Here is a 14,137-nt window from a genome sequence, read left to right as displayed (position 1 = left end):
TAGCTCCAAGCGAACAATATTCTTAGTGATACCAGTGTAAATACAATAAACTGCCCAAAACTCTGAGCACATTTTCCAGACTTGGAATGACCAATTCCAGTAGATTTCTTTGCATCTGTAAGCAACTTGAAAATGCCCATCTAGAACAAATTTCACCTGCCAAATAGAGCTAACATTTTAAATAGAAATATTTTTGAACGAAAACCAAAAGATCCTCTTTTACCTCCATACAAAGCCAATGTACCAATAAGGAAATGTAGGGCACGACGTGAGAAGCGCTCAGCCTATTAGTAAAATTCTGCTCATAGGCAATAAGTGTAATACTAGACACCAAATAACAACATAATGTCATGAACAGGATACTAGTTATAAGTATTAAACAGAAGTTGCTTCTTAACCACTTAACGACCGCCCACCGCAGATACACTGCGGCAGGCAGCCGCTGCTGGGCAAAGTGACGTATGGGTACGTCACTCGCTCAGCCACCCCCGCTCATTCACAGGCATCCCTGCGCGAGTGACCGGCGGCTCCGATGTCCGCCGGCCACTCGCGATCTCCCGCTGGAGAGGGAGAAAGGCAGACGGCTGATGTAAACACAGCCGTCTGTCATTCTCCCTGGTGTAACTGCAGAGACTATACGATCCTGCTATGTAGGATCGTATGTCTCTGTGGTTATATCACAAGCCACGCCCCCACCCACTGTTAGAATCACGCCCCCTAGGGATACATTTAACCCACTGTTTACCAATAGAGTTAACCCCTTCCCTGCCAGTGTTATTTTTACAGTAACAGTGCATATGTATAGCACTGATTACTGTAGTAATGTCACTGGTACCCCCAAAAGTGTCAAAAATGTCAGTCAAGGGTCCGATCTGTCCGCCGCAATTTCGCAGTCCCGCAAAAAAAATTGCAGATCGCCGCCATTACTAGTTAAAAAAAAACAATAAAAATGACAAAAATCTTTCCCGTAGTTAGTAAACGCAATAACTTTTGTGCAAACCAATCAAAATACGCTTATTGCGATTTTTTTTACCAAAAATATGTAGCAGAAAACAAATTGGCCTAAAATGTTAAAAAAATTAGATTTGTACATTTTTTGGGGGGAATTTCATATAAAAAATTTGAAAAATATTGTTATTTTTTCAAAATTGTCGCTCTTTTTTTGTTTATAGCGCAAAAAGTAAAAATTGCACAGGTGATCAAATACCACCAAAAGAAAGCTCTTTTGGTGGGAAAAAAAGGACGTCAATTTCATTTGGGTACAGCGTTGCACGACCGCGCAATTGTCCGTTAAAGTCACACAGTGCCGAATCGCAAAATAGGCCCTGGTCTTTGAGCAGCCAAATCCTCCGGGGCTTAAAGAGATTGTAAACTCGTTTCAAATTTTTTTTTTTACAACCGGCAAGAGAAACACATAATGAGCTAGTATGCATCGCATACTAGCTCATTATGAAATACTTACCTTACAAGGAGCCCCCGCCCTGCCGCTCACTCACCTGTATGACGGGCGACATGTTCAGTCGCCCGTCTTCCGGGATCGCGGCATCCGCCCATCTGATTGGCCGGAGCCGCGGTGACGTCACTCCCGCGCACGTGTGTGGGAGCCGACGGTCACGGCACGGGACTCTGAAGGAACGGCACGAGCGGCCGGTCCTTCAGAGCGCATGCGCCAGTGACGTCACTGGCTGCATGAAAGGTAAATATCTCCTAAACATTGTATGTTTAGGAGATATTTACAGTACCTATAGGTAAGCCTTAATATAGGCTTACCTATAGGTACAACTTGACGAGGAGGGTTTACTTCCTCTTTAAGTGGTTAGTTAAAAGATACATTGCTATTTGCAAGAGCCGAATACTCCTTCCTGGCAGAATCTGTAAAAATGCCCAGAAAATTTAATGTGGTGCAAAGCAGAACTGTGATTCGGCAGCCAAAGAGATATGATGCATTAACCATCAAACTAGAAGACCAAGGACTTACAAGCTCCTAGACAAAGATAGAAAACAGACAAAAAGCAGAATGATGTCAGATTTGACTCACAGGTCCAAACAATCTAATCACAAAAACAGCTTGCTATGAATTTAGGTATATCAATGAAAATAGGACATTATTAATTAGAGCAATAAAGAACAAGAACCGTAAGGAACTGATAAATGATGGATTAAATTAATTGGATTCTTCTGTGATCACAGCTAGATGTGATAACGTCAATAAACAAAAGGAGAAACTATAAAAGGGGGAACCTTCCCTTCATAAATTTCTTTTGAAAATTTTAACATAAGGCAATTCATTCACAGATTTAAAACTGACAACCCTTACACAGCCTAATTCCTGATAAAGGAAGTCAATAAAACCCTCAGAAAAGCCAATGATAAACCGACTGATTAGCCTGTTAAGCACATATTTAACCAGGGGATCGCTTTTCCCATGCTCCCTGGACTCAGTGGTTTGTGCACATTCTGTGTACTATCCTAGTCTGCGATGACAGTGAGGGTCCTGTTGGAGAAATGTCAGACTGTTAGGCCATGGTAGGGGCTTCAGATCTGCTGCCTACCTGGCTCACATTGGCAGGAACACTGACATTGTGGGCCTCTAAAAAAGGATATGGCTTCCTCTGCCTGCGTTTTCTTGCATTGCAGCTCCTCCCCTTTCAGCTTGCAGGCTGACAAGTCCTAATGGCCTCCCGGTTCCAGTGGTGATGTGATCAGGGCCGGTGCTTCCACTAGGCAAACTAAGCAGCCGCCTAGGGCGCATTGCCACTTAGGGGCGCAGCCACGAGTCAGCAATCTCTCTCCATCATGAATGATCCTTGGGAGCTGAGGGAAGGTGCGGCAGTGGGGGAGGAAGAAGGGACAGAGGAAGATGCCAGGTGTCTGGGGCAATGGCGGAACTACCAGGCCCTGGATATCCACCATTGTTGGGGGGGCCCCCAAGAGGCAGGAAGGGAGCCCACCGGAGTGCTGCCTGCATAATGATCCTCTTCATCTGGAGCTGAGCGGCCTAAACCCTGGGCAGGAAGTGATTCTCTACACTTAGCTGGTGGGCAGCTGTTCATTTCCCTGGGTCAGTATTAAGCAGGGAGCGGAGGAGAGCTGAACCTGAGCCGGAGCTCGGCACTGGAGGGTGGAACCTTTACTGGAGCAGAAGCGACGAGGTACCGGAATGGTCTTAAGATGTTGGTAATGAAGGAGATGCGGAGCTCTCTGACTGCTGCTTCTCCCTCCACCAGGAGCCAGTTGGAGCTGAGGTTAGCACTGTGGTCCAGGAGAAGAGCGTCCTGGGAGAAGGAATTTAGCAGGATCACAGTGAAGGAGGGCAGAGTGCGGGCCACTCTCTTCATACTGCCCAGTGAGTGTCCCCAGAACAGGGGATCAGGGTCCCTGGGTGTGACATGGAGGATCCCTGGTGTGAAAGAGAATTGGGGTCACCAGGTGTGCCATGTGGAATCGGAGTCATAAAGGTATGACATGGGGGATAGGGGTCACGAGTGTAACAGGGGTTCAGGGTCACCAGGTGTGCAATGAGGAATTGTGACCCCTTGGTATGCCATGGGGGATTGAGGTCCCCAGGTGTGACATGGAGGAACATCATGGTCCCCTGGGGTGACATGGAGGAACATCAGGATCCCCAGGTGTGACATGGAAAAACATCAGGGTCTCCAGGTATGACATGGAGAAGCATCAGGGGCCCCTGGTGTGACATAGAGGAACATTGGGGTCACTGGGTATGACAGCACGACATGGAGGAACACAGGGGTCCCTGGGTGTGACATGGAGGAACAACGTGGTGAGTGGGTATGACAGTATGACGTGGAGGAATATTGGGGTCCCAGAATGTGACATGGGAAAACATTAGGGTCCCTGGGTGTGACATAGGGGGACATCAGGGTCCCCGGGTGTGACATGGAGGAATATGGGGGTCACTGGGTATGAAAGAATTACATGGAGGAACCATCAGATCAGGGTCACTGAATATGACATAGAGGAGTTTTTAAACCCTTCCCTTTTTTGTTTTATTTTTGGGGGTGCAAGTAGCTGGTCTTGCCTAGGGCGTAAAATAGTCTAGCATCGGCCCTGGATGTGATGCTCAGACTCTTCTTGTCCAGTCTCACAATCTTCCACATTAGCTAGGTGGTTCCATGGAAAGCGATGTGCTGATGCAATATAGACATCTTGACCAAGCAGAACTGCAATGCCTCGATACCTGCCGGACACACACGATGGTCCTGAAGCTGCTCCTGAAGGTCCTGCCACAGGACCTAATCTGCCTACAGGTAGATGAAAATTTATCTGGCTAACTTCAGAACTTCAGGTAGGCTACTACCATCAGTATACAAGGTAGTCCTGGTACTTCAGGAATGAGAGGAAAAACACAGGCACAGAGCCCACAGATGAAAATTATAATGCAGCTATCACCAGTGAAAGCTGGGGGGGGGGGGGGAATTAAAAATGAATTATTAAAATGTCTGAGCCAGTCCTTCCTCCAAGGGAATTAGTCCTTTGAGGTAGTTCATGACTTAGATTATCTTTTCTTGGCTGGGAGCAGGTCAAAATATCCAAATAGAAGGCTGGACATAATCTGGAGGTGAGTCCAGTTTACAAGCCTAAGGTAAATTCTGACAGAGGTTTTCTTCCAAAAGATTTGTCACCAATCTAGTGCTCAGCAGCTGAGGTAAATATACCTGGCAACAGCAGGCAGCATGTCACCTAAAACACAAAACAAAAAGAACCAGAAAAGCAGCCATAGAAAGACTTGCAAATAGCAATCATTGTAGCACTCTATTAAGATTAAAATGTATAAAAAAAATAAACAAACAAAAAACAAATGGGTGGTAGGGGGTGACAATCCCATGGGGCCACATTTTTTTTCTTCTGTGGCCCTAGCATTCCATTAGTAAACAAAGCAATATTTAAGGCTAATGGGAAAGGTATCGTTAAACAAAAGACATAGGGAGATAGGCACCCCAATTGGGAGCCAATACCAGTGCAAAACATTTTTTTTTTTTTAAATGCCAGCTAGCAGAGAGCAGCTCTTCTTTTAACCAGTTCTGGACCGGAAGGATTCGCCCCCATAATGACCAAGCCATTTTTTGCAATTCAGCACTGTGTTACTTTAACAGACAATTGTGCGGTCATGCGACTCTGTACCCAAATAAAATTGATGTCCATTTTTTTCCCATAAATAGAGCTTTCTTTTGGTGGTATTTGATCACCTGTGCGATTTTTATTTTTTGCTCTATAAACAAAAAAAGAGCAACAATTCTGAAAGAAATCCCAATATTTTTTACTTTCTGCTATATAACATTCCCAAAAAAAATTTAAAAATCAAATTTTTTCATCCTTTTAGGCCAATTTGTATTCTGCTAAATATCTTTGGTAAAAAAAATCCCAATAAGCGTATTTTGATTGGTTTGCGCAAAAGTTATCATGTCTACAAACTAGGGAAAAGATTTATGTCATTTTTATTTATTTATTTTTTGCTAGTAATGGCGACAATCTGCTATTTTTAGCGGGACTGCGACATTGCGGTGGACAGATCTGACCCCTAACTGACAATTATTACAATTTTGGGGGGACCAGTGACATTACTACAGTAATCAGTGTACTAATGACACTGGCAGGGAAGGGGTTAACCCAGGGGCGATCAAAGGGTTAAGTGTGAGCCTAGGGGAGTATTTTTTAACTGTGTGGGGGAGGGACTTGTGCAATGAACACAGAGACTTGTGATCCTAAATAGGAGGATCACAGGGGCTCTGTGATCATTTCAGAGAGAACAACGGTCTGCTGTGTTTACAACAGCAGACCGTCGTTCTCTCTCAGCTGGGAGTGATCGCGGGTGCCAGCAGCAATCACGGCTGGCGGCCCTGTGGATCGGCATCCCCATGCCTAGTGGGGGTGGGTGCGTGCCTCATGCACAGGACAGGGATCAGCTCCTATCACAATTTGTAGCCTGTATTGAGGCGGACCCAAGTGCAGGGATGCTGGAGGTGATGCAGTCTCTCTGTCTTCCCTCCGGGGAGAGAATGGGGGACAGTTGAGGATCCCTGATCTCAAGGTAATTTTCCTCGCAAGAAAGAGGCTTAATGTGCAGTTGGAGCCAGAGAGGCTAGGTTTAATGTTATTTTGCTGTGACAAGATGCCTAAATTGTTGAATGCTGGAAATGTTTTTTTTTTATTTTATTGATGCAGCCAATGTGTCACTGCAGCAAATTTGAAACTTAATCTACTGTGTGGACTTACCTGTATAAAACTCCCATTTGAGGCTGTATACAACATTGCTGTCTTAACAATGGATTGTTGTAGACCTCTTATAATATACTAACATCCAGCTTCATTATCTTACAATAACCATACCCAACTATGCTTTATCTCCCATTATGCTTGTTCTTGTTTAATTAACTATTTAAATAATAGGAAGATTATTTTGATATGATTTTGTTGACAGTATTGAGAAGTTTTTTTTAACAGGTAAATTGGAGGAATATCCCCACTTCTTGTACTGATGTCAAAGTAACAGGAAATTATCCTCAATGGGGTCACTTGCCGACCGGCCGCAATGTATTTATTGAGGCAGTGTGGCGTTTTTTTGCAAAACTATGTACCTTTACGTCATTTCATTCAATAGCCACTAGATGTCGCCATCGTGCCGTGATTGGCTAGCGGGGATGTCAATCAGCCTGTCCAGTGGACCCAATGTCCGCCAGCCACCTGCAATCATCCCCAGGAGAGGCAGAATGTAAACAAAGATTTGCCATTCTGCAAGGGGACACAACGGATATCTTGTGTTCCTGCTAAGCAGGAATCCGGATCTCTGTCTTTCCCCAATATGTGCACCCCCCCACAATTAGTAAGCACCCCCTAAGGACACAATTAACCCTTTGGTCGCCCCTGATGTTAACCCCTTCCCTGCCAGTGTCATTAGTGCATTGACAGTGCATTTTTTTTAGCACTGGTCACTGTATTAGTGTCACTGGTTCCCAAAAAGTGTCAAAAGTGTCAGTTAGATGTCCAATTTGTCCGCCACAATGTCGCAGTCCCACTAAAAATCGCTGATCGCTGCCATTACTAGTAAAAAATATAAATAAATAAATAAAAATTCCATAAAAATATCGCATCAATTGTAGATGCTATACCTTTTGTGCAAACCAATCAAAATACACTTATTGGGATTTTTTTTTTTACCGACAATATGTAGCAGAATACAAATTGGCCTAAATTAATGAAACTAATAGATGTTTTAAATTTTTTATTGACTGTGATTTATAGCAGAAAGTAAAAAATTTTGTTTTTTTTCCAAATTGTCGGGGTTTTTTTGTTTATAGCGCAAAAAATAAAAACCGCAGAGATGATCAAATGCCACCAAAAGAAAACTCTATTTGTGGGGACAAAAAAAGGACATCAATTTTATTTGAGTACAGTGTCGTAGGACTGTGCAATCGTCAGTTAAAATAATGCAGTGCCGTATCAAACAAAATGCCAGGTCATTAAGTGGGTAAAACCTTCTGGTCCAGAAGTGGTTAATAAAAACCTGAGGAAAAGGTTGGCTGTTCCACACTCTTTCAAAAAGAATGATATCTTTTTTTCATAAGCTCACAAATAGAATTGAAATGGTCTGAAGCATTTTGTTAATTTTCTCAACAAGCAGCTGAAATAGAAATGTCTAAAAAGCAAATCATTCCTAGTGTCAATAGTCAATAAATAATAATATATTTTCATGAAACAAAAGCATACTCATTGTTAAAAGGCTGTTGTACTCTCAAACTATCTATTTTACAGGCTAAATAATTAAAGGCTAGGTCCACCTTCAGGAGCATGCTACATGTTATACCTATATTTACGGTGTAACATGCTCCTATTAACCCACCCCCCACTGCCAGAGCCCCCCCCCCCTCCATGACAGTGGGTGAGGAATGCTCTCCTTGTACCTGCTGTCACATTTTGAAAAAGACATGGCTGTGTGGGTGTGGGGCCCCATTCGTGTCATTCATTCACAGCAATTTGTGAATGAGAAAGCAATAAGTCCCATTTGCCAAAGCGGCAGATGGCTTGTAATTTCCCATGGACAGCACAGGCACTGATGAGTTACATAGTTTCATAGTTAGTGAGGTTGAAAAAAGACATCAGTCCATCCAGTTCAACCTATGATGTGTGTGTGTGTTTGCTGCTAACCATACATTGTATACCCCTGTATGTTGTGGTCTTTAGGGGGCCATCTAATAGTTTTTTGAAACTATCAATGCTCCCTGCTGATACCACTGCTTGTGGAAGAGAATTCCACATCCTTACTGCTCTTACAGTGAAGAACCCCCTGCGTATTTTAAGGTTAGGCTTTCCTCTAGTCTTAGTGAGTGGCACGTGTCTTATTGTATTTCCTTTCTCTGAATAGGTTTTTCCATATGCTAGGGTTGCTAGTACAATATTTGTACATTGATATCATATCCCCCCTCAATCGTCTCTTCTCCAGAGAGAATAAATTTAGTGCTTGTAGTCTTTCCTCATAGCTAATGTCCTCCATTCCCCTAATTATTTTTGTTGCCCTTCTCTGGACTTTCTCCAGTTCTAGCACATTCTTCCTGAGGACCGGTGCCCAGAACTGGACAGCATACTCCAGATGTGGCCGGACCAGAGTCTTGTAGAGTGGTAGAATAATCTCGAGAGCCCTCGCAGTTCACTTACAAGCCTTGCAGCCATAAAACTGAGGGTCCATTTGCAGAAAGCTGTAGGTCTTGTCTGCAGGGCCTGATATTGCACCTGCAATCTACTGATTTTGAATGCAATGCTCTGTGGGCTCCTAAGAAAAAATAATAAATGCACACTTTTTTCCAGCAAACATCTATTCCGTTTTTTTTTTTTTTTCACAAAGATAAACTTAGCTTTTTAATAAAACAACATAGGGTTTCTATTCTTCTTCCACTCATTAATTTACTAATAAGGGACTGGAGCAGTCATTCATTTATCCTTAAAGTGGAACTCTACCCAAAAGGGGAAGTTCCCCTTTAAGGACTTTAAGGTCCCCCGCTCCTCTTGCACAATTGGAACTTTGATGAGCGGGGGGAAGCAGGTATCCGATTTTGACAGGTACCTGCTCCCACTTCTGTTCTGAGTGCCGCGGCGCTCAGCAACGGAAGTTCTCCTCCCTCCCTCCCTCCCTCCCCCCTGCAGTCTTCTAGGACACTGACAGATACCAAAAGACTGCATCCACCAGTCAGGATGCGCAGCATGACTCGCGCAAGCTGTCACAGCCGGGTGCCAATAGTGGAGATGCCGGCGCCACCGAGGGAGGACGGAGGATGAAGACGGTTGGAGTGAGCTCACTGGTGGACACGTGGGACAGGTGAGTAGCTGCTTTTTAAAAGTCAGGATCTACACTTTTTATAGCTGCTGACTTTGATTTATTTGATAGGTGCCTGGAACTCCTCTTTAAATACCTAATTCATTTTGTACATCAAAATTTGATTTTTTTTTTTTTTGTAAAAATTTTATTAGCATTAGGGACGTAGATGCTATATTACCAATCAAATGTTTTAGCAAAAAAATAAAAAAAAAAACATAGTAGGAAATGCCCTTTTTCTTCTTACCCACATATCTATGAAGAATGCTGAATTGGTAAATCATTGTTGGTTTGGAGCTGCAACTCCACCCATCCTTCTAAGCCTGAAGTGAAGAAGCAGTATGCCACCCACAAACAATATTGGGATGATAGTTTCTTGGATAAACACCAATGTTACATTTAAGGAGTCCAAATATAATAAATGCACATTTTTGCAAGTCTGGAAATAAAACTGTTCTTCGGTATCATATAATAACAGACTACAGAAAAAAGTGCATTAATTATTGTAGCAAAGGATAAACCAAAAGGTAGACAATCGATGAAGTTTTGTAAATGCATTCCTTAAATATATTGTAGCTTTTATTTTTAATTATGTGATACTTTGGGCCCCTGGGACTTGTTTTTTAAATACATTTAAATTAATACTTTAACTGCCTATACTATACCGGGCACTTTCACCATCTTCCTGGCAAGGCCAATTTTTTTTCTTTCAGTGCTGTCACACTTTGAAGGAAAATTGCGTGGTCATGCAACGCTGTACCCAAATGAAATTGTTGTCCTTTTTTTCACACAAATAGCGCTTTCTTTTGGTGGTATTTATTCACCACTGGGTTTTTTATTTTTTGCTAAAAAAAAATAAAAAAAGACCAAAAATTTTGAAAAAAAAAATAGTTTAAAACAGTAATTTTTTTTACTTTGCTGATGTGCGCTGATGAGGCGGCACCGATGGGCGCTAATATGCTGCACTGACAGGCACTAATGAGGTGGCACTGATGGGCACTGATAAGGGGGCACTGATGAGGTGGCACTAATGGGCAACGATTGGACGGCACTGATGAGGAGGCACTAATATGCTGCACTGATAGGCAGCACTGATAGGAGGCACTGCTGGGCATTGATAGGTGGCACTGATTAGTGGCACTGATGGCCACTGATAGGTGGCACTGATGGATGGAACTGATGGGCAGCACTGATGAGCAGGCACTGATTGCCACTGGAAGGCAGCACTGATTGGTGTCACTGATGGGCACTGATTGGTGTCACTGATGGGCAAAGACTGGAATCACTTGCTGGGCACTGTTGGGGCTGCACTGTAATCAGGGCACTGATGATCAGTGATTGGACACGGCTACTTAATTCAATTATTAAAGGGATGGCTCTATCCTCCCACTTACCTGGCTACCATTTGATCTCTGGAAATTGAACGGGCCACTCACTCTGGGCTCCATTGAGCCCCTGTTTTCTGTGGGACTAGGTAGGTTTTGGATTAAGATTCTGCCTTGCAAAGTTACTTTTCCCTCCCCCTGACACCTTTTTCAATTGATGGGATCTTTTGATCCATTCATATTATTTTTGTTTTTCAGCTTCCTGGGCGCCTCCCTATTTTTGCCTTACCCCATGGTGGGTGATCCTTAGGGGATGTTTTTCCTACCTACCACAGACCCCCCTTTCTAGCATCACACTAAAACACCATGTTTTGAGGACCTACTCCCTCTTTGCTCCTGGATACTTCAGGCTTGGTGCTTTTTATTGGACCCCAAAACCACCTCTTCCCTTGAAGAAGAAATCACAAACAGATTTCGAAATATGTCGGGATCATCTGTTCCGAATAACTATCCACAGGCCACAGGATTAGTTGATTTGGTAATTGTATCACGGCACGGATGATTGTACCATGTTTATCCTCTGCATTACTCTGTATGTTTTTTTGTTCTTTTATGTACACAATAAACTTTTGACCTTTTATACAATTTTTCTCTATCCTTTTGTGCATGCGGTATTAAACCCCATTTTGGGACCAATGTCTTCCATGTTACAAACACATTCATGTACCCTCTACCACCAACTGTTTAGCCTTGTCCATTTTTTAATCTGTTGCAGTATCTAAGTCTTATTTTAATTCCTTTATTTATTATAACAAAAGAAAAGTGAAAATGACCTTGCATTAAATTGCACATATTGTAACAAATGATATATTGTCTAAAGCTACCTATATGCACTTACTGATTAAAATAAAATCCTAAAGGTTTGCTCTAGATTTTAAAGCTACAGCTGTTTCTGAATAAAGTATAGTAAACATTATTCCATTATTTTCTTGAAAGAAGATGTATTACTATAATTGGTGTACAATCCACCATGAGACCTAGTGCTCCTAGAATTTTTAATTAGGTGTGACTGACAGAGAGGCGGTGGGGAGCAGTTTTGTGTTATAAAGCCCCTATGGGAACACATACAAATTGGGCTTCAGCCTGGGGTGGAACTACAACCAGCATAAACAGAAAGAAAATGTCAAACTTTTGTAGTAAGTGCTCCATACATTGGTCCATTTGGGAATACCACAATGATCTAAAAACGATGGTGATATTTTGTCTTTAACTGCTTCCTGCCCCCCGCCTATTGTCAAATTAGGGCTCGAGTGGGAGCTCTCCTATCCTGGGTGGACATCATATGACATCCTCCCTGTCACATGCCTCACATATGCCCTGGGGAACCTGCTGTGGTATGATCTGTCACCAACTGTGTCCACTGGACAAAGCAGATAACAGATCATTGTACTGGGCTGGTGTTGGTACCATGTGATTGCTTTGACCAACCACAGCGATCACATGACAGTTGAACACAATGAATGGCTTTCATTCCCAGGCATTCATTGTGTACTATCGTGTTGATCTCTGTGATTGGTCACATGGTACAGACAGGGCCAATCACAGTATATCTGTACCATGTGAAAACTGTGGCCAATCACAGCTTCACAATAGTACCCAATTAATTAATGCTTATAACAGTGATAATCACTGTTCCTGTTTTAAAAATAAATTCCTGATAACTTCCCCAGAGTAATACAGTGTCATTCTGGTAACACTACTGCTCTGGTCAAACGTAACAAAACAAAAAAAATGTAGAAAAAGAAAAAATGTTGAAACATTGAAAATTTTGAAAGATAATAACACCACAGTGGAATGTGCATATAGTTGTGTTACAAAGAAATATATATGATGGTTTATAAATACAAATATTGAACTTTACTTTCTTTGGCATAACTTATTGACAACTTTATGGGTTTATAAATTGTGTGTAACAACTAGTCAGCTAGTGGCACACCACCTGAGAAGAGTAATTTGTTTTTTTGTGGGCTTTTTACATGACACATAAATACCACTTTTTTATTGTACGTATACAGGTGCATTTCATAAAATTAGAATATCATCAAACAGTTATCTTATTTCACAATTTAAATCAAAAAGTGAAACTCATATATTTTATATAGATGCTTTACACACAGAGTGATATGTTTCAAACATATCTTTCTTTTAATTTTGATGGTCATGGCTTACAGCTAGTGAAAACTCAAAATTCAGTATCTCAGAAAATTAGAATATTACATAAGACCAATATAAAAAAGGATTTTTAATACAGGAATGTTGGCTTACTGAAAAGTATGTCCATGTACAGTGTAGTATGCACCTAATACTTCTTCGGGGCTCCTTTTGCATGATTTACTGCATCAATGTGGCGTGGCAAGGAAGCGATCAGCCTGTGGCACAGCTGAGGTGTTGTCAGAAGCCCAGGTTTCATTGATAGTGGCTTTCAACTCATCTGCATTGCTGGATCTGGTGTCTCTCATCTTTCTCTTGACAATACCCCACAGATTCTCTATGGGGTTTAGGTCAGGCGAGTTTGTTGGCTAATCAAGCACCTTGATACCATGATCATTAAATCCAGGTATTGGTACTTTCGGCAGTGTGGGCAGGTGCCAAGTCCTTCTGGAAAATGAAATCAGCATCTCCATAAGCTGTTCAGTAGAGGAAGCATGAAGTGCTCTAAAATTTCCTGTGCACACCATAATCACCCCTGGTGCCAGTGTATCATCCAGTGCACACAACCCGATGGAAGGGGGGCCCACTGTGGCTGTGCCTTGTCATTACTGCGCATCGTAAGTAATCAATTATATTTTACCAGCGGCACTGGAACCCGCTGCACCATTTCCTCACCTGCCTTTGCTGGCCTGGGTGAGTGTGGGGGCCTGTGAGTGGGGGGGGGGTGAGGGCACTGTACTGTGCCACTGTGCCTATCCAATTGGCAGTGCTCAGTACAGTGTGCTGTATAAACAAAATGGAGGAGGCTGAATCTGCTCTGCCTCTCATCCTCCTCTCTCTCTCTCTCTCTCTCTCTCTCCCTCCCCATCCTTCTTTCACCCCCTCTTTCTCTCTCATCCTCCTCTCTCTCGCCCCCTGTCTCTCACCTTCACCCCCGCTCTCTTTCAACCTCTTCTCTCTCTCTCTCTCGCTCCCCTTTATCTCTTCCCCCCTCACACTCTCTCTCTTTTACCCCCCTATCTCACCCCTCCTCTCTCTCCCCCTCTTTCTCTCTCTCTCCTCTCTCCCCTCCTCTCTCTCCCTCTCTGCCCCTCTCTCACCCTCCCCTCCCTCTCGCTTACCCTCCTCTCTCTCCCATCCCTCTTATCTCAACCCCTCTTTCTCACCTTCATCTCTTCTCTCTCTCACCCCCTCTCACTCACCCCCTCTCACCCCCTCTCACCCCCTCTTTCTCACCTTCACCCCTCTCTCTCTCTCTCTCGCTTCTCCTCTC

Source organism: Pelophylax lessonae (genome assembly GCF_965119305.1).
Source record: "Pelophylax lessonae genome assembly, chromosome: 2".
NCBI lineage: Eukaryota > Metazoa > Chordata > Amphibia > Anura > Ranidae > Pelophylax > Pelophylax lessonae.
This window is presented reverse-complemented; position numbering follows the sequence as displayed.